The following is a 24,805-nucleotide window of genomic DNA, read 5'->3' as shown; positions in this document are numbered from 1 at the left end:
AATACCAGCACTTTGGGAGGCCGAGGCGGGTGGATCACGAGGTCAAGAAATCGAGACCATCCTGGTCAACATGGTGAAACCCCGTCTCTACTAATACAAAAAATTAGCTGGGCACGGTGGTGCGTGCCTGTAATCCCAGCTACTCAGGAGGCTGAGGCAGGAGAATTGCCTGAACCCAGGAGGCAGAGGTTGCGGTGAGCCGAGATCGCGCCATTGCACTCCTGCCTGGGTAACAAGAGCGCAACTCCGTCTCAAAAAAAAAAAAAGGGACAGTAGTTTGATTTCCATCCTCACAATTACTTCTTATGCCTCTTACCTTCCCTCAATGTTCAGTTTTCTTTTTCTTTGCTTTTTATTTCCTTTTTCTTGAGTTGAGTATCTCACTCCATCACCCAGGCTGAAGTGCAATGGCATGATCACAGCTGACCGCGGCCTTGATCACCCAGGCTCAAGTGAACTTTCCGCCTCAGCCTTCTGAGTAGCTGAGACCTCAGGTGCACGCTCCCATACTCAGCTTATTTTTGTATTTTTGGTAGAGAGGAGTTTTGCCATATTGCCCAGGCTGGCCTCAAACTCCTGACCTCAAGTGATCCACTCATCTCAGCCTCCCAGAGTGCTCGGTTTACAGACATGAGCCACCACCCCTGGCCTAAAGTTATTTTCTTGCTGTGAAAAGTAGTTATTTCAGCAAGCCCATGTAGCAGGTAAACTCATTTTTGTAGTTCTGAAAATGTCTTTATTTTGGCCTCACTGCCTAATGGTAATTTAGCTAGTTTTAAGTATTTAGGCTAAAGTTATCTTTCCCTCAGCAGTTTGATGATCAGACTCTAATATCTTTAAGCGTCTTTTGAGAGAGAATAAATATACCATTTAACTATTGCTACCTTACAAATCATCTTTTTCTCTCTGATAGCATTAAGACTTCTTATTAACTTTGATTTTGTACTTGTTCTATGGTGGCTTAAGATGTGGATTTATTTTTATGGGTTTTATCTTCTCTGGATTTGATGATAATGATGCTTTTAATCTAAGATATTCTACTGATCTTTAGTACTGGGAATATCTTAGACATTATCTATGCAAACATTCCTGTCTGCCATGCTTTCTATATTCTATTTCTAAAATTTGCTCTATGTTAAGGCCTGTATCCTCCATGACTTTTAACACTGTTTTAGTTTTCATCTCTCTGTATCTCTGTATCACAGTCTCAGTGAATTGCTCAATCCTGTTTTTCAGTTTACTAAGTGCCTTTTCTACTATATCCTTTTCTAATATATCCCGTCTACTAAGATTTTCTTTTTCAAATAATAAATTTCAGTTTCCAAGGATTTTTGTGATACTTTTTGTATACATCAATTCTTAAATTTTCTTTTGATTTTTTCAAAATTTATTTTTTAAGATACTTCTTCCTTCTGTATGAATCTTCAGCTCTTATCTTTATAATGTTTTCCGATTGCTCTGTAAATATATTTCCTCACATTTAAAAAAAATTCATGCTCTTTCAGTTGTGTTTCTTGACTTTCTTAGCTTTAGTTTTCCTCAAGTGCTTTGGAAATCAGTTTGCAGGTTCATCTTGATGGTGACTTTTTTTTCTCTCTGTCTCTATCTCCTGTTTATCCCAATCACTGAGTCAGTGGGTGGATTGGCTTAAGTTTTAGGAACTAGGATTTGTCTGCCTCCTCTGTCTTCCTGATTTTATATAATGGTTTATCCCCAAAAGCTTTTTTCAGCTTCTTTTCACAGTTTGGGGAATCACATCTTAGTGCCATTTTTATGCACTGAGACTTGGTAAAGTCTTTTGCCAGGTGGTTCTTTTTAATCTCCACTAACATGCAATATTAACCCTTGTTGCATCTGACTGCTGCCAGACCTGGAGCTTAACTATTTTATAATGTCAGCCTTGCATACTACTTGTGTTCTGTTACACAGTGACTTTTATTTTTAGTACAGCAGTAACTTGATTTTTTTTCTTTAGTATATCTCTTATACTTTATTCTGTTATACTTTGTCAGTAATGTAGCTTATACTTTATCTGTAATTGCTGAGTACTGTTTCAAACAGAGACTCTAAAATGTCTATTGCCAGTATCATCTTGACCAGAATCCTGTCAAGACAGTTTGCACTTACGTATTTGGAAATTAGGATACAAATCTTTGTCAAAGCCATCATCTTTGGCATATATATGATTCGTTCTATTTCTTTGTTTAATGCATAGATATGCTACAGCAAAACAAGAATAAGAATACCAATTCATGTTCTGGGGGCATGACTTCTAGACTCAAATTGGATGGATTCAAATCATGGCATTGACATTTGCTTCCTGCATGACTCATCCTTTCAAAATCTTTGTTTCCTCATCTGTATTTATGACATATCTACTTCATAGACATCTTTAAAGGATTAAATGAAATTTCAAAAACTCATGTTGTTCCAGGTTAAAAAATTATGTATATATATTATATATAATGTATATATAATGTGTGTGTGTGTGTGTATATATATATATTAAATTATCATAGCATTGTGAACCCTCAAGGAATGTTAGCCATTATTTGTACAGTGGAATTACATGATATACGTGTTTAATGCATAAATTCACATATAGCCATTCTCTTTTGTAAAATACATGCAGTATAATATATTTTAGAGATATATCTTACTATATATGATATATTAATTTGTACTTTTTAATGAAGTATTATCAAGGTTGTTAAACCTCCCCCATACTGTATTTCTTTACTTTCTGGGTCATTTAAATGATCCTCAAAAGTAATTTTGACTGGATATTTTTTCCACATAGACTGACTTTTAAGACTTAGCGCCCTCCCTCATGAGATGCAAGTATTAGTTATCTCTATATTAGTCAGTGTATTTTTATGCCAGGCATTGATAATTATATAAAGCTGTATAGTACTGAAAAATCATTTGGCCTCAAAATCAAACATCTAGGTTCAAGTCTGGCCTCTTCCATTATCCAGTCACCTCACCTTATTGGATGTCAGTTTCTTCATTTATAAAACAGGGATAGTAACACCTACATATCAGAGTGTTTGTAAAGCTTAAATGCAATAAGGTATGAGAATGCAGTCTATAAACTGTAAATTGCTAGATATGTAAGCTATGAGTGCATGTCTTTGTTACAGCAGCTTCCTTCCATATTTACATAGTCATATGGAAAGTAGGTAAACCTGAGCCTGCAAAGTGGTTGAATCTCCAATCCATCCGGCACTTTCTGTAGTAAAAGAAAAATTCTCAGCGACAGTTTTACAAATAATGATTCTTAGAGGATGGGAATGAAGTAGATATACATTATCTGGTATTTGTATTTGACACCTTTAACTGCTAAGACCAAAGTATTAGAATCTTTTGCTCTTTCAGCCACAGCATACAACATTTAGCTTTCAGCAATTTGAAGCAGAAATGGGAAACCTAATTTTAGAGGTGAGGTAAGTAGAGCAGGCATTTCCTTTCCTATTCAGATAAAATTATTACATACTATTAGTGGAATATGCCGAACAACTCTAAGAACTAAGCCGTTTATCCTTCACTGGTGGCCCTATTTTAAGTCACAAGAAATATGCTCTCTACTGAAGTCCCCAATACAGTTTTCTTCCCCTCCTTCACACGGAAATGTAGCCAAAGATACTCTAAATGGACCATGCCTGTGCTTGCTAGAGCAGTAGAAAAGTTAAAGTAAAATTGCTGCTTTTGGGAGCCCAGAAAAAAGCACACAACACAGCCGAACTCAGCGCCTTTTAACCCCTTTCTTTCTTACCTATCTTCCTAACTTGCCACATTTGATTAAAAAAATCTAAACAATATTTAAAGGTATACACTGAGTATTCTGCTTTTACCCTGTTCCTGTCTGCCCCCACCAGCACCCACTTCTGGTCCCCACTATCACTGGTTTCTTTTGTACTTTTCTGGTGTTTGTTTATAGAAACAGAAATATGATAATATAGATACAGATGTATTTTCCCCTTTCTTACATAAATGGTGGCATACTATATATATTATTTTGCCCTTGCTTTTTTTTGTTGAATAATTTATATTAGAGTTTGGAGGATTAAATCTCCACACATACAGAGCTTCTTCATTCCTCTTTAGAGCATCTTATTACATTAGAAGTACATGCCATTGTTTATTTAACCACCCCCTCATAAAGGAACACTTTTTTTCAGTCTTTTGCTGATGTAAACACTAGCACCATAAATAACCTTAAATATTGTCATTTTGTATATACACAGGATGTCTCTAAGATACATTGCCAAAAGTATGATTACTGAGTCAAAGAGTGAATGTACTTTTTTAAGAATTTTCTATTGTTTCAATCACCTCAAAACAACAGATAATGAGGGCATCAGGGAAGGAACCTGGTGGCCATGTTGTGCAGGCAGACTTGGATTTGATCTGTGTTTCATCCGCCTCTTGGTGCATGACTTTGGGCAACTTACTTCTCCTCTCATGGAGTCTTGGTATCATCTTCTATCAAAAGTGGAGTCTGGTCCCTATCTCAATAGAGTAATTATAAAATTAGATGAGATAATGGATGGATCTTGTCTGCACTGCCACCTTTAAGATGCTGGGATTATTAACCAAAAAATGACTACAAACCTGATGCCAGGCTCACTTTCTTTCTTTTTTTGTTCTTAAATCATCAGATTGTAAAATGACTTTTTCTTTTTTTTGATGTATTGTTCTATCAATTTTAATATATACATAGATTTGTGTAACTACTCCATAATCAGAATACAAAATAGTAAATGTATTTTTAATTTGGATAGATATTGGCTAGTTGCTCTCCATAAGGGTTGTATACCCACACTGCCATCTCCCCAACAATAGATGAGAGACTTTTTCCTCATAGTTTGGCAAATGATAGAGTTGGTTGTGTGTTTGCTGTCTGTTTTAGCCTTCCCTGTGCAGACACATAGCAGCAAACTAGGGCTACAGCAGCTGTCTGGTCCTTCTTCCCTTGATTAAAGTTGCTTAAGCCTCAAATCTGAAGCTTAAAAAGAAAAATAAATACTAAACAGAGGCCTCATATTTTAATCACATTTTAAAGTAGCTACTTTCCCCATCTGCTTCTCAAACAAATAGACAGCTTAGTTTACAGCACTCCGTTATTCTGAAAAACTGAAGGATAACTGAAAGACAGTAGAAAAAATCATGTCAATAACAGTTATATACCTTTGACATGGTAACTGTTCTTGTTCACAAGTTTCAGTGCACATACAACCTCTTTTTTCTCATCTGCCTCCTACCTAATATCAAAACACTTAGAAGTAAAAGCTGATTAAGATCTTATCACTTTAATTTTGTAAACTCACTAAAAGAAAGAATGGTATTAATAGAATTGACATGAGAAAATCGGACTAAACTGTTTGAAACATCTACTTTCTTTATTGTCGATGTAAATTAGCCAAACATAATCAAAATATTGATTTAAAAATCTCTTGCTTATGGGCCAGATTCATCCAACAAGCTTGTATCATTGGTCTCACATAATCTTTCAAAGTTAAGAAATATTACATTAAAATCCAGATCTTTGGATCTTCTTGAATAATGAGAATATCTGAGAATAATAAGCCCATATTATCCCATTACAACTGTTTTCTGGGGCATGCACTCTAATTCACCACATTTTTTTTTTTTTTAAATAGAGGCAAGGTGTCACCATGTTGCCTAGGCTGGTCTGGAACTCCTGAGTTCAAGTGATCCACCCACCTCGGCTTCCCTAAGTGTCGGGATTACAGATGTGAGCCACTGCGCCTGGTCTCTAATTCATTACATTTTTATATGTGATCACTTTATTTGGTTTTTTTCCTACTCTTTATTCAGAATATTGTATAACTTAGTAAAAATTTTATGTTTTAACAGCAGCAAACACTTCTTTTTATTATCAGTATTTTCAAGTATCCATATAATATTTAGCAATAATATTTCAATTAAAAGAATTTAGAGTTACTATGACTAAAGTGTTCTTACAGACATGAAATCTGCCATTTGATTTAGTAGTTGGATTATTTAACTTAAAGCTTTTTTCCCCTTTTAATACATGAACATATTTTCTTACCATTTTGGGAAACTATCACTGATTTTTATTACTTTCTGAATGATTCTTGCTTTTTATCATCTGATATATTGATTATTTCATATTCATATATGCCATTTGACTTTTAATGTATCTTTTAAAAACTTTAGTTGCTGAGAAATGTTGTGCCAAGGTTCATCAGAGTTATGATCATATTTCTTCTGCATTTCGATCCCTGAGCTGACGAGCTGACTTACCATATAACTTCTCATTGATTTTAATTTTCCAGACTTTGCAGACACCTGTTTATTTAGGTGAGCTGTAATCACTTGCTCACCCTACTCCCTACACTCTCTGCATTGAAATCTATCATTGTAGAAATGAAGATTGCAGATAATGGACATTGCTTTCTTCATTAACACTCTACTAGAACTATGAATGCTTTGTTTATTAGCAGAATTAATTAAGGTTTGCCTCTGGTTTAAAAAAAGGAATTCATTTAATCTGGTTGTACTCATTTTTAAGAAGCAAAATTATTTTTGTGACTTGTCCTTTATTATTATTGTTGTTGTTATTTACGAATAACTGGTGCCTGGACAAGGCATCTAAATGAAATAGGAACCAAAGATTTATGGTAAAGGAACCAAAGATTTTTGGTAAATAGTAGTGGTAAGTTTAGTGGGACTTAATTATGAAAAATATTAAACTGAAGGCTATTTAATGCAAGTTATAATTTTATAACTGTGGGAATAATGAGCGGCAAAGGATGAATGACATTTTAATTTTCATTTTTGTAATTTTTAACAAAGTTGATGATAATGCAATATGACATCGTGGCTTTATTGTTTAACTTTCTATTATGGTTTTAAAGAGGTTCTTTTTTTTTTTTGCAAAAGTTTTCAGAGTGTTTTTTAGTTTTTTGAAAGGTGTCTCCAATCTTTAATATTTATATTTTTCTTCTTTCAGACACCCATTGCATTATGATCCTTGGTTATTTTCTTTAATTCACTTTTTAACTGGTTTTACTGGCTTTATTTGTGATTTGAGTTTAACTGGTCTTACTGGCTTTATTTATGATTTGAGTAGTGTTCAAATATTTAATTAGCTCCATGAAATCCCGCCTTTCCCAATATTGACTTTGAGTAAATTTGCATATTTTTTATAGGCGTGGATAGCATCCCAAAATAACAGATATGTTTACACCATCCAATGATTGGAGAAATACTGACCAACAAAACTTTTGTCATGAAGAGTAAGGACAGGCTCTTTAATGTTGAGTAGCAAAGGATATTTGAGAAGGGCCCAATTAGTGAGTGATGCATGTATCAGTCAGTATTTTATGTTGTCAGAACTTTTGATTGGGTAATGAATATTCAGGTGTTGAGAACTCTCCTATTTTGCATTTAGTCTTCTGAATAGTGAATTATCTTAGTCCAGTTTGTGTTGCTATAACAGAATACCACAGATTGCATAATTTATGAAGAAAAGTTTGTATTTCTCACAGTCCTGGAGACTGGGAAGTCCAAGGTCAAGGGGCCTATATCTGGTGAGGACCTACTTGCTACATCATCCCAATAGCCAAAAGCAGAAGAGCAATAGAGTATGTGTATAAGATAGAGGAAGCTCACTTTTATAACAAACTCACTCTCACAGTAATGAACCCACTCCTATGATAACAACATGAATTCATTGATGAGGGCAGAGCCCTCATAACCCAATCACTTCTCAAAACTCTTACTTCTCTGCATTGCTGCATTGGGGATTACGTTTGCAACATAAGAACTTTGGAGGACACATTCACTCTATAGCACAAACAGTAAATTTGTGGATAGCAGATTCTGAAGTTTTTCAAGTTTATTATAAGTGCTTTCTCATCTCAAATAACTCATCAACTATGACATTTTTTAAGCACCATAAAAGTGTGTTTTATGTTTGTATGTGTGTGTGTGTGTATCAGCTTCAGACCTTTAAAAGAGTGATTTCTTTACAGTAATAAGATGGAAATTCATTCATAGCATTGACTAAAGTGGGCTGCCAGCGTTGATAGTGACATTTCTTTAGCACGAATAACATTCTACTATCCAAGGAAGATATTTTTTCATGTCATAGATATGAAGCAACAGAACCTAGCACCAACTGATTCACCATTATATTATAATAGATGCTCCAAGAACAAATACATACCAAGGGAAAAAAGCCCTGATGATCGGACTTGGTGAACCATAGTTGCACTTAACTATTCAATGCAGGGATGTGTTTAGTCTAATCTACCACAAGATAATTTGTTAGAAGTTAGTCTTGAAGTAGAAATAATAAAAAGAAAAAACCAATAATCTAAAAATGAAATGATTAAATGTGATAAACAATAAACAGAATTTTTAAAATACTGATGCTTATAGTTCAGAGACTTTTGAATAACGGAAAGACAAAGACTTTTCTAGGTTTTCTGTATACTTAGTAAGTTCTGTAATTAATAAGTCTTAATCCTAACCTGAAGTGATCTCTCTCTCATCTGAATTTCCAGAGGCTTCATTTTTCTGTATTATATCTTTGACAAATAATTTTGTGCAGACCATGAACAACTCTTCTGCTGTTTTCTGAAACTATTTAAATCTCATATGGTTATTGAACTACTTTTGTGTTTACAGCTTCCCAAACAAACTATAAACTTCTTATAATCCTTCATACTTTCTTAAATTAATTACAGTGCCTTGCTAATAGTAGAAATGGCCAAAATAGTTTTTTGATTTGACTTAAGCTGATACAAACCCATTCTTTTCCAGAGTAAGAAAAATTAACTTTACTCCTATTTAGTGTGTAGTGCCTTTATCTCATAAAACTATGTAGAGCCTTTATAGCAAATATTAATTTCTCCTTTCATGAAACTTATAATGAGTTCTTCTTTCAGTATAGGTTATGAGTGCAATTTTAGACTCATGTTCTAAAGACTCACTAAGACAATAGTGCTCATGAGGGTAAGATGACATGTTTGTGAAAATGTCCAGAAACAGGTATTTTCTTATACTGTGGGTAGGTATAAATTAGTAGAACTCTTGGAAAACAATTCATCTATGTATGTATGCCATACCTAAAGACATTATTATCCTTTAACCCAGTTTCTAAAAATCTATTCTAAGGAGGCATAGAAAAACCATTATCCACAGGAAACTTTGCAACATCATTTATAATAACTAAATTTGGAAACAACCTAAATGACAATAGTGAATGGTAATGGACAAATTACAATGCAATAATGTGCTGTTATTATACATAATGTTTTCAAATAATTTGCTTAAATGTGGACTTTCTTTTTTAAAATGTACAAAATTTAGTATTGTCACTCCTTTGCAAAAAATGAAAGAGAAAAAAGTCAGACAAAGATATACAAAAGTATTAACAGTTTAATAGTTATTTGATTTTGAGTAATAGGACTGTTTTCATTCTTACACTTTTATGTATTCTCTAATAATCCTATAAAAATCATGTATTACTTTTTTTTTTTTTTTTTTGAGACAGCATCTCATTCTGTCACCCAGGCTTGAGTGCAGTAGCACGATTTCAGCTCACTACAACCTCTACCCCTCAAGCTCAAGCAATTCTGCCTCAGCCTCCCTAGTAGTTGGGATTACAGGCGCCCACCACCACGCCCAGCTAATTTTTTTGTATTTTTAGTAGAGATGGAGTTTCATCATTTTGGCCAGGCAGGTCTCAAATGCCTGACCTCAGGTGATCTGCCTACCTTAGTCTCCCAAAATCCTGGGATTGTAGGTATGAGTCACCCCACCCAGAAATCATGTATTACTTTTTAAATGAATGCAAAAGTAAGCTGCTTTTTTTAAATCTAAGAAACAATAAATACTCAAGTCATTCTCTTGGGAAAGACATATTTCTTAAGAATGAGATCCCTGCCTTTTAACAGGTTTTAAGAACTTCAGAATAAAAAAGAGAAACTAGAGCAGTTTAAAGTACTGAGCAACTGATCAAATTCACCATTGCACTGCCATGACTCTCCTTCTAAATGAAGCAGGCCTCAATACAAATCATCAGTCTCATACCTTAACTGACCTTCTCTTGACTTATCAATACTAAGTCTAATGACTGTATGTTTTCAGTGTGACAACCCTAGTCCCTTCCCCTCATTATTTTATCTTCGTTTCCTTCTTTTACTTAGTATAGTATTTTTAATGTTCATCAATATTATAGAATGTATCAGTACTTTTTTCATTTCTATTACCAAATAATATTTCAGTTATGAATATACCACATTTTATTTTATTCATCAGTTGATGAATATTTGAGTTGTTTCTACTTTGTAGCTATTATGAATAATAATACTATAACTATTTGTGTACAAGTTTTTATGTGCATATATGTTTTCATTGCTCTTTGTTAAATAAGTAGGCATAGAATTACTGAGTCATGTATTAACTTTATGTTTAACATTTGAGAGACTGTCAGGCTGTTTTCTAAAACAGCTGCACCATTTACAGTCCTACCAAGAGTGTATGAGGGTTACAGTTTCTGCTCTTCTTCGTCAATACATGCTGTTATTTATCTGTCATGTCTATTCCATTGATTTGTATGTGTCTATCTTTTTGTAGGTACCAAACTATCTTAATTACTGTAGCCTGGATAAATTTGAAATAAGGAAGTAAGAGTCCTCCAAATTTCTTCTTGTTTTTTAAAATGGTGTGTTTAAGCTATTCTACATTCCATCAATTTCCATGTGAATTTTAAGATCAACTTACCAATTTTTACAACAAAGCCAGCTGGGATTTTGATTGAGATTACATTTAATCAGTAAATCAATTTGGAGAATCTTATTATCTTAACAATACTGGAGCTCAGATCCATGAACATGAGATGTCTTTGTATTCATTTAAGTCTTCTTTAGTTTCTTTCACTGATATTTTGTAGTTTTTAAAGTGTACGTTTAATCTTCTTTTGTTAAATTTATTCACAAATATTTTAATTTTTTAGTGCAATTTTAGATGGAATTGTCTTATTATTTCATTTCAGACTATTCATTGCCAGTTTAGAGAAAATAACTGATTTTTTTTTTACATTGAGTCAATGGCAAAAGATGATTGATTTTGGCATATTGATCTTGTATCCTGCAATCTTGCTGCACTTGTTAATTTTTATAGATATTTTAGAACATTCCTTTCGCTTTCTTAGATATAAAATCAGTGTAATGCCTATCAAAATACCAATGATATTCTTCACAGAAATGGAAGAAACAATCCTAAAATTTATATGGAATCACAAAATGTCCAAAATAACCAAAGCTGTTCTAAGCTAAAGAACAAAACTGGAGGAATCACATTACCTGACTTCAAATATACTACAGAATTATAGCAACCCAAAACAGCGTGGTACTAATGACTGATGTTTTACAGAATTACAGCAACCCAAAACAGCATGGTACTAATGACTGTATGTTTTACATACATAGAGTCTGGCATAAAAACAGACACATAGACTAGTGAAACAGAATTGAGAACCTAGAAACAAATCCACACACCTAGAGTGAACTCATTTTTGACAAAAGCGCCAGAAGCATATGCTGGGGGAAAGATAGCCTTTGAATAATTAGTGCTGGGAAAACTCAATATTCATATGCGAAAGAATGAAACTAGACCCCTGTCTCTCACCATGTACAAAAATCAAATCAAAATACATTAAAGACTTACATCTAAGACCTCAAACTATGAAGTTACTACAAGAAAACATTGGGGCAGCTCTCCAGGACAATGATCTGGGCAAATATATGTCAACACTCCATGAGCACAGGCAACCAAAGTAAAAATAGACAAATGGGATCACACCAAGTTAGAAAGCTTCTGCACAACAAAGGAAACAATTAAGAAAGTGAAGGGACAACAAACGGAATGGGAGAAACTATTTGCAAACTACCTATCTGACAAGGGATTAATAACCAGAATATGTAAGGAGCTCAAACAACTTTACAGGGAAAAAAATATGACAATCCAATTTAAAAATGAACAAAAGATTTGAATAGACATTTCTCAAAAGAAGACATACAAATAGCAAACAGGTATATGAAAGGGTGCTCAATCATTAATCATCAGAAATGCAAATCAAGACTACAATGAGATATCCTCTCACCCCAATTAAAGTGGCCTATATCCAAAAGATAGGCAATAACAAATGCTAGCAAGGATGTGGAGAAAAGAGAGCCCTCCTACAATGTTGGTGGGAGTGCAAGTTAGTACAGCCACTGTGGACTGCAGTCTGGAGCCTCCCTTAAAAATTAAAAATAGAGCTACCATATGATCCAGCAATATCACTGCTGAGTATATACCCGAAAGAAAGGAAATCAGCATATTGAAGAGATATCTATGCACTCCCATGTTTGTTGCAGCACTGTTTACAATAGCTAGAGATTCAGAAGCAAGCTAAGTGTTCATCAACAGATGAATGGATATAGAAAATGCAGTACATATACACAGAGGAGTACTCTTCAACCGTAAAAAAGAATAGGATCCAATCATTTGCAACAACACAGATGGAACTGGGGATCGTTATGCTAAGTGAAATAAGCCGGGCACAAATAATGCATGCTCTCACTCATTTGTGGAATCAAACAAAATAATTGACTGGGTGCAATGTGGCTCATACCTCTAATCCCAACACTTTGAGAGGCCAAAATCAGGCAGATCGCTTGAGCCCAGGAATTCAAGACCAGCCTGGGCAACACAGTGAAACCTTGCCTCAAAAAAAACAAATTAGCCAGGCATGGTGGCATGTGTCCATAGTCCCAGCTATGAGGCTATGGTTGCCAGAGACCGGGAAGACTAGTACAGGGGCTTAGGGGGAGGTGGGGATGGCTAATAGGTACAAAAAAACATAAAGAATGAATAAAATCTACTATTGTGATAGCACAGTAGAGTGACTATAGTTAATAATAACTTGTGTATTTTAAAATAACTTAAAAGAATGTAATTGTTTATATCTCAAAGGATAAATGTATGTTTGAGGGGATGGATACCCCAGTCAGTCTCTATGATGTGCTTATTTCATATTGCCTACTTGTATCAAAACATCCCACGTACCCCATAAATGCATATACCTACTATGTACCTATGAAAACATCTTAATAGATACAGTCTTACCTGTATCTTATTCTTTTCCAATCTGGGTGCCTTTTATTTCGTTTTCTTGTTTTGTTTCCTTGGATAGAGTTTGCAGTATAATGTTGAATAGAAGTGGCAAGACTGGACATTTTTTGTTTCTTATCTGGGGAGGGGGGGAAATATGCATTCATTCATGATTAAGTATGATACGAACTGTGGATTTTTTCATAAATGCCCTTTAATGGTTGAGGAAGTGCCCTTCTACTTCTTGTTTGTTGAATATTTTTAACATGAAGAGGTGTTAGATTTTGTCACATGCTTATTCTGTGCTCCTATATGTTATTATTGTCAGATATATTTCTATATGTGATAGGCCCAACAGTACTTTATCCTACAATATTGTTTTGTACAATTTCTTTTTCAGTCAATTAAGGAAAAAAGGAGAAGCAATATGCATTCATTGTATCATTTATAATTACTTTTACTTCTGCCCCTTTTTGTTTTCTGGATGTCCAATTATCAACTAGGTTCTTGAGGAAGTTTCTTTAGTATTACTTGTGTTACCAATAAATTTTCTCAGTTTCAGTTTATTTGGGAAGATACTTATTTCACTTTCATTTTTAAAATAGAGTTTCGCCCAAATGAAGTTTTTTTGTTTTGTTTTTTTGGAAATAGAGCTGGCTGCATTGCCCAAGCTGGAGTACAGCAGTGCAATCTTGGCTTGCTGCAACCTCTACCTCCTGGGTTCAAGGGATTCTCGTGCCTTAGCCTCCTGAGTAGCTGGCATTACAGCCACATGCCACCACGCCCAGATGATTTTTTTGCATCTTTAGTAGAGACAGGGTCTCATTATGTTGCCAAAGCTGGTCTGAAACTCCTGGCCTCCAGTGATCCACCCATCTTGGCCTCCCAAAGTGCTGGAATTACAGGTGTAAGCCACCATGTCCAGCCCAGAATTAAGATTTTTAAGTAACAAGTTGTTTTTTTTTTTCTTGTCAGCACTTGGTTTATATCATCCTACTGCCTTCTGGTTTTCATTGTTTCTGAAGAGAAGTCAGCCACTGATCTTTCTGAGCTTCCCTCACACGTGACAAATTATTTTTCTCTTACTGCATCTGAGATTTTCTCTCCCTTGAATATTTTCACTTTGACCTGTCTGAGTATGATTCTCTCTGTCCTCATCCTACTTGGAATTTGTTGAGCTTCTTCAATAGATCAGTTAATGAATTTTCATCAAGTTTTGGAAGTTTCCAGCCATTATTTTTTTGAATATTATTTTTGTTTCTTTCTTTCATCCCTTCTGGTACTTCTCTTATGCATATGCTGCTGTGTTTAGTGGTGTCCCACATTTCTCTGAGGCTCTATTCTGTTTACTACATTATTTTTTCTTCATTCTTTTGTGTATAATATCTATCAGTCTATCATCATGTTCACTCATTCTTTATTCTGCCAACTGAAATCTATGATTGAGTCCCTCTAATGAATGTCATATTTCATTGTATTATATATTTCCATTCAGAATTGCCACTTGGCTCTTTTTTTAAAATCTATAGACTTTGCTTTATTGTGTGCGAAGAGTGTTAGTGGATTTTGAGTTCCCTGCATTTTATTTTCTTGAAAAATTAGTGATTGATTCTTTCCAAAATAACCAGAAAACAAATAAGGCAGAAAGCATGTCCTCCTCATAGTCCCCACTCAGTTCTGAGACTAACAGACCAGAATGTAACCAGACTCTGAATTCTTCAAGATACCTGATTTCAATCCATAGAATTCTTTAGTAACTTGTGCAATTAATTTTTTTTCTACAATGTCATCAAACGACAAGCAGAAATCTTGATTTCTTAACTATTACAATATAATGGCCTCACCTGTGACCACTTCCACAGTGAATCATAATACCAACAAGGCCCTGCATTCTGTCTGGATTGGTTGCATCATCTGAAGTGTTACACAGACAAAGTTCTAAATGAAAAACTACCTAGTAAGAAAGTTTTGTACATCAGTGAAGTTAATCCACATATTTAAATCTTTTCAGATGTAGAGCTGAAATCATGGGCGGTTTTTAAGCTTTCATTCATTTGTGTGCTTCCTGTTTGCTACAACACTCTTCACAGTAATGTTTGTATTCACTTCATAGAGTTTCTGTCTTGCTAAAAACACTTAACAGTGAATAACTGATACGTTTTGTTCTACATCACAGGAAGTTCCTTAAAATCTTCATCTTTGCTGTTATAGTTTCACAAGTAAGACATCTGGTTTTATTAGTTAATTGTTCCTGAAAAATTTCATGAACCTACATTGTGTCTGGAGTGCTGTTGTTATTTTCAGTATCAATATTACCATTTGGTAAGCGATCATTTTGTTTATCCTGCCTTCTTTCTTCTTGTAAAACATCAGCAATTGTATTTAGTAGATAATTTAAGAATCCATGGGCATCTTGTTGCATGCAGAAAAGCTCATTTTCTTTCTCTAATCTTGTTTTGAACTTCTCAGGAGATGCTACTTCAACCTTTTCCTTCTGTGTGGCTACACTATGGAAGAAAGTTGCTGAGCACATTGAAATTTTCCTTCTTCCTAGATTGTCTTGTGTGCTAGAACATTTTCCTGAAATGGATGATAAAAATAAAGTGCATGAAGAGCTAAATTCCCAAAATTGCACATATGCACATACTCCCCAAATTGACTAACCCAAAAGTGTCCATTGCAGGTATTCCTAAAATTGACTAAACCAAAATAGTACTCATTGACTGGAAACTGTTCTGAGCCAATCTCTTTCTCTGATGCTGAAGCATTGGCACTCATGGTACAGATGGAGGCAGGGGAGGAGAGAAGCCAGGCCACCCACATGCATTGCAAACCATGGGCCACAAACCCACACACCAAACCTGCCAGGCCACCATTGCTCAATATTTTTTCATAATTTCTGTCCCTTTATTAATATTGTAGATCTGTTAAAATATTATAATCTACTTTCATTCTTTAAGCATAGTTTGCTTTAGTTCTTCGAATATATTATACATATATATATATATTTTTCTTTTTCTTTTTTGGAGATGGAGTCTCACTCTATCCCCAAGCTGGAGTGCAGTGGCATGATCTCGGCTCACTGCAACCTCCACCTTCTGGGTTCAAGCAATTCTCCTGCCTCAGCTCCTGAGTAGCTGCAATTACAGGTGCCCGCCACCACGCCCAGCTAATTTTTGTATTTTCAGTAGAGATGAGGTTGTGCCATGTTGACCAGGCTGGTCTTGAACTGCTGACCTCAGGTGATCCACCCACCTTGGCCTCCAAAAGTGCTGGGATTACAGGCATGAGCCACTGTGCCAGGCCTGAATATATTATATTTATAATGGCTACTTTAAAGTCTTTGGTCTGTTTAGTCTGACATCTGGGTCCTCTCACAAGCAGTTTCACTTCACTTTTTTTTCCTGTATATGAGCTAAACTTTCTTGTTTCTTTGCATGTCTCTCTCTTTTTTTTTTTTGGAGACAGAGTCTTGCTCTGTTGCCCAGGCTGTACTGGAGTACAGTGGCACAATCTCAGCTCACTGCATCCTCCACATCCCGAGTGCCTCAGCCTCCCAAATAGCTGGGATTACAAGCACCTGCCACAACACCTGGCTAATTATTTTATTTTTTTATTTTCATTTTGGTATTTTTAGTAGAGACAGGGTTTCACCATGTTGGCCAGGCTGGTCTGGAACTCCTGACTTCAAGTGATCTACTCTCCTCAGCCTCCCAATGTGTTGGGATTACAGGTGTGTTAATGTGTCTGGCCTCTTTGCATTTCTTATAATATTTTTTGAAAATTGGAATTTCTAGATAGCATATTGTAGCAATTCTGAATATTAGTCCTCAGTACTTGTCATTGTTGTTGGCCTGTTTATTCATTTAGTGACTTCCCTGGTCTACTTTGACAAAGCCTATTCACCGCCTGTGTAAAGCTTCTGATGTTACTCTTCAGAGTGCCCAGCCTTTCCCATGCATATAGTCCTCCTGGGATGACAGTAGCTATGATGGACTCTCTTTGACTATCTCTTTCCCTGATCTGTTATGCTGTTTGCTTCCATTGGTATCACACCTACCTGTTAAGCTCTTCAAATTGTGGGGGTAGTGCTCTATTATTTCCAATAATACCCCAGGGAACAAATTCTCTACAGTCTGTTCTAATTAAATTCTGTCCCCTATACTGAACTAGTTTTCGGGCCATTCTTTGAAGTTTGTACTAACGCCAGGAGGACTGTTCTTAGCTGTCTCTTTGATTCTCTCTGGTAAAAAGCTTCATGTTCTTGGGAGTGTTTTTCTGTTTTGTTTAATAACTGATATCCAGTCACTTCCTATTGTTCACCAAGATGACCTACCACTTAGCTTATTTCTCTCATGGAGATACTAGCCTCTTCTTGCTTACTATCAAAATCTTCATTGTTTCAAAAGTACCCTTAGGCTTGAACTCTCCCACACTCTATTCTCAATAAGTCAGTTCTCTTGAGGAGAGCTTTGGAGTTCTTTGTTCTTATGACATTCTCCTCCCCCTGGTTAAAATCTTTGAGCCACTAGTCTGAAGCTAAGGTTAGGACAGCCGCCCACTTTTCTGACAGTGGCATCCCTGTTTTATGAGCAGAGCAGTGTGCAGAGGAATAGCCTCTAATCTTCTTGGCTTGCATCTCCCAGCATGGAACCTGTGCTCTAAGAGTGACCTGGTGCATGAATGCTTTAAGCTTGTGGTCTCAGTCTACCTCACCTGGAAGAGAACTTTTGCTCTGTGGGTAAAGGTGCAGAAAGGGAACCCCTGGCCTCTCAACTGTACTTGAGTGGAATTTTACATCTGCAATACATAGCTGGGGTCATGAGAAACGTTGATGGCTTGCCTCTTCATGGGAGGTGTCAGAGCCCTTGGCTGGGAGGTAGGGACAAGGGGAACTCTATATTCTTGGCCACACCTACCTGAAGTGGAGCCTGTGTCCTGCTGAGCTGGTTAGTGGAAGTGAGGAAGGGAGTAGGTTGTGACTCAAGTGCCAGTGACTCTCATTGTTCTTCCCAACAGTTAATAAATCGTCTTGCATAAATGTTTCTTCATTGGCTGTCTGCCCTTAAGACAATTTTCAGAGATTTTAAATGATTGTATTTTTATAATTTTTTACCAGTTATGATTGTTTCTCTGGGGATTACCTCACTCCTCATCCATTCCAGAAGTAAGTCTGGGCTATTATCTTTTGGACAGTATCCCATAAACCTCTCTCTTCTTCTCAGAAGGAACTTTATTACTATATGATTTATGATTTATCAATGTATTGCTTATAGCTCTAGAAATCAGCATCATGCCATAAACCACTTTGTACACTACAGGTCAGTAAATTACAACATCCTCATATATCAATATTGTATGTATAGACTTAGTGCCAACATGTATGAATAGGCACAACCTAACATAAGTATACCTGTTTATATACATGACATTCTGCAGGTCATATACAAGGAAAGAGAATAAGCAATTCTGGGTTACAGTCAATCTCAGCTGTAGTCATGCTACTGCCTCCAAACCCAATGTGACAAAGCAAGGATGGGGAAACTTTCTCCTTCATGCAAGAGAAGATGAACCCCCCATTAATCCAGAATATGCCGGGCCAAGCCAGGCTCTTTTGATTCTCTAGCAGTTTCTTCCCAGAGCCTCCCGGCAGAAGATGGGCTTTGCTCTGTCCTTTAAACAATTTTTTTTTAAATAGTCTTGCTCTGTCACCCAGGCTGGAGTTCAGTGGCATGATCTTGGCTCACAGCAACCTCTGTCTCCCAGGTTCAAGTGATTCTTCTGCCTTAGGCTTCTAAGTAGCTGGGATTTCACCACCACACCCGGCTAATTTTTATATTTTTAGTAAAAACAGGGTTTCTCCATGTTGGTCAAGCTGGTCTTAAACTCCTGGCCTCATGTAATCCACCTGCCTCAGCCTCCACAAGTGCTGGGATTATAAGAATGTGCCACCATGCCCGGCCTAAAGAACTTTCTTTAAAGAACTTTTGTCTGAAGTTGTTTGGAATTTTAGAAATTCTACTTTGCTCCTGCAACCCCCTATTCTCTCCAAAAGTTCATTGACTACTAATGCTCTGTTCTAATTCACCTGAGAAAAATGAAGGACCGAACTTCTGGATCTATTGCTTGATTAAGCCTTCAAGTACCTGCATACTATATATATATATATATATATATGGTTCAGTTTTATTCCATTTCCTTGGGTGTTTTGTTTTAATAACCGATATCCAGTCATTTCCTATTTTGTTCTCTGAAATGTCATGTTATATTTTACCCACATGCAGAGTTAACAAGTTTCTATTATGTATTATCTCCATTTTCAAAAACGTCTGAGGGCCTGTAGAATACCTATTAAATGCTTCAGGAAGTTAGTCATAATCTTTTATATTTGCCCATAGTTTGCTTTCTTGCCTTATCTCTGATCTCCTGAGCTCCATTTATACTGGGCCAAAAACACAGTTTTCTCTCAAGCAGACCATCTATTTTATGTGTCAGTGCTTTTGCTTTCACAGATACTTAACCAAATGATTATCACAGAATATCCTGATAATAATGTGAGATATCAGGGACCTAGTCCACACCTATTGAATAAGTGACTACATTTGGGGATTTTTATTTATTTATTTATTTTGAAATGGCGTTTTGCTCTTGTTGCCCAAGCAGGAGTACAATGGCGCCATCTCAGCTCACTGTAACCTCCGCCTCCTGGGTTCAAGCAATTCTCCTGCCTCAGCCTCCTGAGTAGCTGGGATGACAAGCGCCCACCACCATGCCCAGCTAACTTTTTGTATTTTTAGTAGAGATGGGGTTTCATGTTGGCCAGGCTGATCTCGAACTCCTGACGTATGATCTACCTGCCTCGGCCTCCCAAAGTGCTGGGATTACAGATGTGAGCCATTGTGCCTGGCCTTGAGGATTGTTTTTTAAAAAGCTCTTCTAAAGCTACTTAAGAACCATTGCTATTCTCTCTCACCCTGCAGTGTCCTCCCTATCATCACTTGCTTTCACTGTGCTTGGCAAAGTGTTGCTTAACAAAAAAAAAGAAAAAAGAAAAACTAGACACAACTAAAATATTACCTTCCTTGAAAAGTTTTTCTCAATTCTCTCTGTATTCCTAAGCTATTTGTTATTTGTTATTCTTGGCTAATTAGTATTAGAGCTCTCTTTTTGGGTTTAGGGAGTACCCTACCTTCGGAATCAGAGATATTTTCTATCTTACAGGCTTAAAATGCCAACTCTTACTCTCCCAGCCTCCCTTACACATTGGGCATAAGTCCATAAACAGGACTGCCAATCATGCATACTCACCACAGACTTTGAAACAAAAATTAGAGACATGAAAAAAATCATAGACTACAGACTCCATTTCTGGAGTCTACATTTCTGAAGTAGCAGTAGCAGCTACTTCCAGTTTCCAAATATAACAGAAAAGTTATTATAGTGGCAACATCTATCCTGCAGCTTCCAGACAGTAGCATTGCATGCTGCACGCTCCTTGCCTGGTTGGGTAACTTCCAAAGCTGGTTCTATAGCCTCCTGAAGAATTCTGTTAGCTTCTCCCTATCCTTTAATAAATGTATTTTCTGCTGAAATTACAAGTTGGTTTCTATTGCTGATAACTAAGTTGGAGGGACACATCTGTACCCCCATGGCACTTCATTCATAAGCCAATAGAGCAATAAACCATACTATCTTATAGTTAATTGCCAATAGAATATGAGTTAACTGAGTCAAGAAGGAAAAAAAGCACATTCTAGGCAGAAAAACATAGTAGGAGCCTATGTAGAGAGAAGGAAGATAGAAGGTACCAGGGAGGAACATAGAAGATACTCTTCATACTAAAGGGACAGTATGTCTGGAAGATAAAGTAAAGTAACTGGTGAAGAGCGTCAATGGGTAGAAAGTTGTTAGAGGAATTAAGTAACTGGATCATACTGTTAGCAGGGGTGAATCATACGGGTTTGCAACAACCTCAGTTCTTGCCTCCTCAGAAGAAAGAATTCAACCAAGAGGCATAAGAGCAGAGTGAGAGACTGAGGCAAGTTTTAGAGCAGGAATGAAAGTTTATTAAAAATCTTTAGAGGAGGAAGGAAAGTACACTTGGAAGAGGGCCAAGCAGGTGATTTGACAATCAGTGCACGGTTTGACCTTTGACTTGGGATTTTATATGTCGGCATGTTTCTGGGGAATTACATCCCTTTTCCCCTGATTCTTCCCTTGGGGTGGGCTGTCCTCATGAGCAGCAACCTGCCAGCACCTGGGAGGGGCTGTATGCATAGTGTATCTACTGGAGTTGTACACATGCTCACTTGAACCATTCTTTCCTTACCAGCCAAGTGTTCTTAGAAGGAGGTCATATACCAGTTAAACTCTGCCATTTCGCCTCTTAGTGTACATGCTTGAGCCCACTTGCCTAACTCCTGAAATCTTATCAGGAAGCTGGTGATCACCAGTTTCAAGTGATTCTATCTTTTGGGAGACTGCCTTTCCCTGGCACCAGCTGTGACCAATTATAATTTTAGCGCAACAGACCGTCCACCAGACCATCACCTGATGGTTGTCTGACATTCTTGTTTGGGGTAGGGGGTCCTCTCCTGCCCTGCTCATGTCTGACTACCTTCTGTAACAATACTAGCTGTATAAGATCATGTGAAGATATTTTTAAGTTCAAGAATAACATAAAGCTATTGAGTCTTTATAACTAACAGATATTATGCTGAGATTCATATTTTGAAAAAAAATCCTCTTGCTGTGGACATGAAGAATAGATTGGAGGTGGGAAAATACTGGTGATTTTGGCTGGATTTGTGATTTGCTCATAGTGTTAAGAAGTTCTGTATTGTTCCAAGTGATCACTGCTTCTAGACCATATCCTTCTATTAATGTTAACTTTTTCCTTTTAGAGCAATCTGGAATGAAGACTTTCCCTCCCCATCAAAAGCCTTTTATTTTAACCTTTAAAGCTACCTAAGACACAGAACAGGCTAGAGCAATATTTTCTCCATGATCTTGCTGTTATTAATAGCTCTTGCTAATAGAGACTTAATTTTTTAAGTCAATGTTCTGCTGAAGAGACTTAAACTTTTATCAAGTCCATTTAATTTCATGTAAATGTGTAACTTAGATTTGGATTATTTTTCTATCCAAATAGTCAAGGCAATTCTGTTTGGGGTTTTTGTTTGTTTATTTTTTGCAGTTTTCTTACTCTGTCACCCAAGCTAGAGTGCAGTGGCGCTGTCATAGCTCACTCCAGCCTCAACTCCCGGAGCTCAAGTGATCCACCTCAGTCTCCTGAGTAGCTGGGACTACAATGCACCACCCTACCTGGCTAATCTTCTTTAATTTTTTTAGAGATAGGGTCTCTCTTTCTTGCCCAGGCGTCTGTTTTATTTTGAAAGCATGGTTGCTTTCATCTTACTCTTTTCAAACTAAAATGAAAAGTAAAATGATATAACACACTAAAACATTTATGTTTTATTATATCATATTATATACATTATATATTGTATCTTATATATATCATATATCTTTATTTGAAGAGCTATTCAAAAATAAAATTTGAAGATATTTGTATTTTTAGTTGGTCTCATAAAGTGAAATGATGATTACAGATGGCTGGATTGCAAATGGCCAGCAAAATAATTAGAGCTGCTACTGGTTTTTAATAAATGAAACCTTCTGAATTTTAGTAAATCCAGCAAATCATTACAAAAGGCATTCAGTAGTAAATCAAACAATTTGTTGTTTCATTAATTAGTATAGTCAAGCCCTTTAAGCTTCTGAAGAATAAGTTTGCATTGACAGAAAATCTTTCTAAGCATACTTTAAAAAAGCAATATTCTAAACAAAGACACAGCACTTGGTTGCTAATATATGCAAAGTTGGTAGGGAAAAGTCTGTATGGTTACATGTCAGGCCAGCGGGCTTACCACAATAGCACAGCAGGGAGCAAGAGGAAGAATTAGAAGTTAAACACAAAGACAAAGGGAGTTTTCCAGTTCCAGAGTGTTATTTTATTTAAGAATGATTTTGTTTGCTATTCTTGGCCTTATCTATCCACATCATTTCTTAGTTATTTTAACTGACAAAAAAAGAAAAATGTAGAATATGATTAAGAAAAAATAAAAGCACATATTCTTTATCTAAAGTAAATTTTAGGAAATACTAGGTTTAACAATTTGAAAAGATCTGTCATTTTTGTGAGTCAAAAATGATTGACTATGGGCAATTTCATGTGGTTCAACCTAATCAAACCTACCAGTGGATTGTAATATATCACAACATACAGTATGTTGCAAATATAGTTTGCTCACTCTGAATATATTTGAATACCATTTTTTTCTTTTTTCTTACCAAAAATTATTTGTAACAGAAAATATTTACTTTCATCAAATAAATGTAATTTTATTAGATGTCAGAAACACTTGATGTGGACATTTTTAATAGAGATTATCAAGTTCAAAAGAAACCTATAAAATTATGAAGGGACAATAGAGTACAAATGACCTCAAAGCCTAAGGTTGATGAACTGAGCCAACCTTCAATGCCCTCATCAATATCTCAGCTGATATTCCAGGGTTCAGAGATTTTCCACAGCCATACAGCCACACTCCAGAGCTCCCTGATTCCTAGGAGTCTGAAATCTCAGGAAAGATGAGAGTCAGTATAAGTAGTAATAATAATAATAGCAGCTAGCCTTAAATAGTATTTACTGTACCCAGGCATTGCTTTAAGTGTTTTACATATATTAATTCATTTATTCCTCAAAGAAATCCAATTAAATAGGTAATATTAACATTAACAAATAGGTGAGGAAATGGAGGCACACAACAGTTAAGCAATTTGCACAAAAGTTCCACAGTAAGTAAGTACCTGAGCCAAAATTTAATTCCAAGCCTTCTGGCACAAGAGTCAGTACTTAACCAGAAGCAAACTGTTTCTCAATATAAAAAAAATCTAGTATCACTGAATCAATTCTAGTACATTGTGGGTTGCAAAATTAGTTGAAATACCAACATCATTAACAAAGCTTTTCAAGCTTCTTTTCATTCTAATAGCTACCATTCTGGACTATGTTAAAGAAAAAAATTATGCATGATATTTGATAAGATAATAAGGAAGACTTTGTTCAAGTGACTAATGCATTGGGGACTGCAGTGGCAGACAGAGATGGGGCCCAACTCTAACTCCAATAAGGGCAGTAGGTGTCTATAACCAAGGAGCTGAGTGGGGTCAGTGGATGGAAAATTACTGAAAGGAAACATCAGCAGTAAGGGGAATTCTGGCTAAACTGACTTCACAGGATTATTTTAAAAGGCAGGCTATTTGATCAGATGTCAAGAATGGAAGATTTTTGCTAAACTGATCCAGCAGGGTGCTTGCTTAAAGTGGGCTAAACAGAGTCACTAGACTAAGGATGGAGCCCAAGATTGAGGCCTTGTTAAGAGGAGGATTCAGAGGAGCCTGACTAATGTTTAGTCAGAGAGAATTTTTGTCGATCCTCCATCTTGTTCAAAGGAAAGAAGAGTCAGTCTTCTTTTCTTTGAATAATAAAAGTCCATTTCTCATTTGGTAGAGGATATCTGCTGGATGGTATGAACAATCAGGCATTTAATGAGGGGTATTTCTATGAAACAGAAAAAGAAAAACC

At 36.1% G+C, this 24,805-nt stretch overlaps 1 protein-coding gene and 1 pseudogene across 6 annotated transcripts in view; one reads left to right on the top strand and one right to left on the bottom strand.

Moving 5' to 3' along the window:
- The window catches only part of MBD5 (methyl-CpG binding domain protein 5), a 471,066-nt gene that overhangs the window by 234,368 nt on the left and 211,893 nt on the right, over positions 1–24,805 (top strand). The gene's annotated exons all lie outside the window — the stretch shown is intronic.
- Positions 14,839–15,933, bottom strand: LOC105720485 (ubiquitin carboxyl-terminal hydrolase 12-like; annotated as a pseudogene).

Source organism: Aotus nancymaae, unplaced genomic scaffold, assembly GCF_030222135.1.
Source record: "Aotus nancymaae isolate 86718 unplaced genomic scaffold, 86718_ANA_hifiasm-v0.15.2.pri h1tg000029l, whole genome shotgun sequence".
Lineage (NCBI taxonomy): Eukaryota > Metazoa > Chordata > Mammalia > Primates > Aotidae > Aotus > Aotus nancymaae.
Note: the sequence above shows the minus strand (reverse complement) of the source record. Positions and strands in the feature narration are given on the sequence as shown.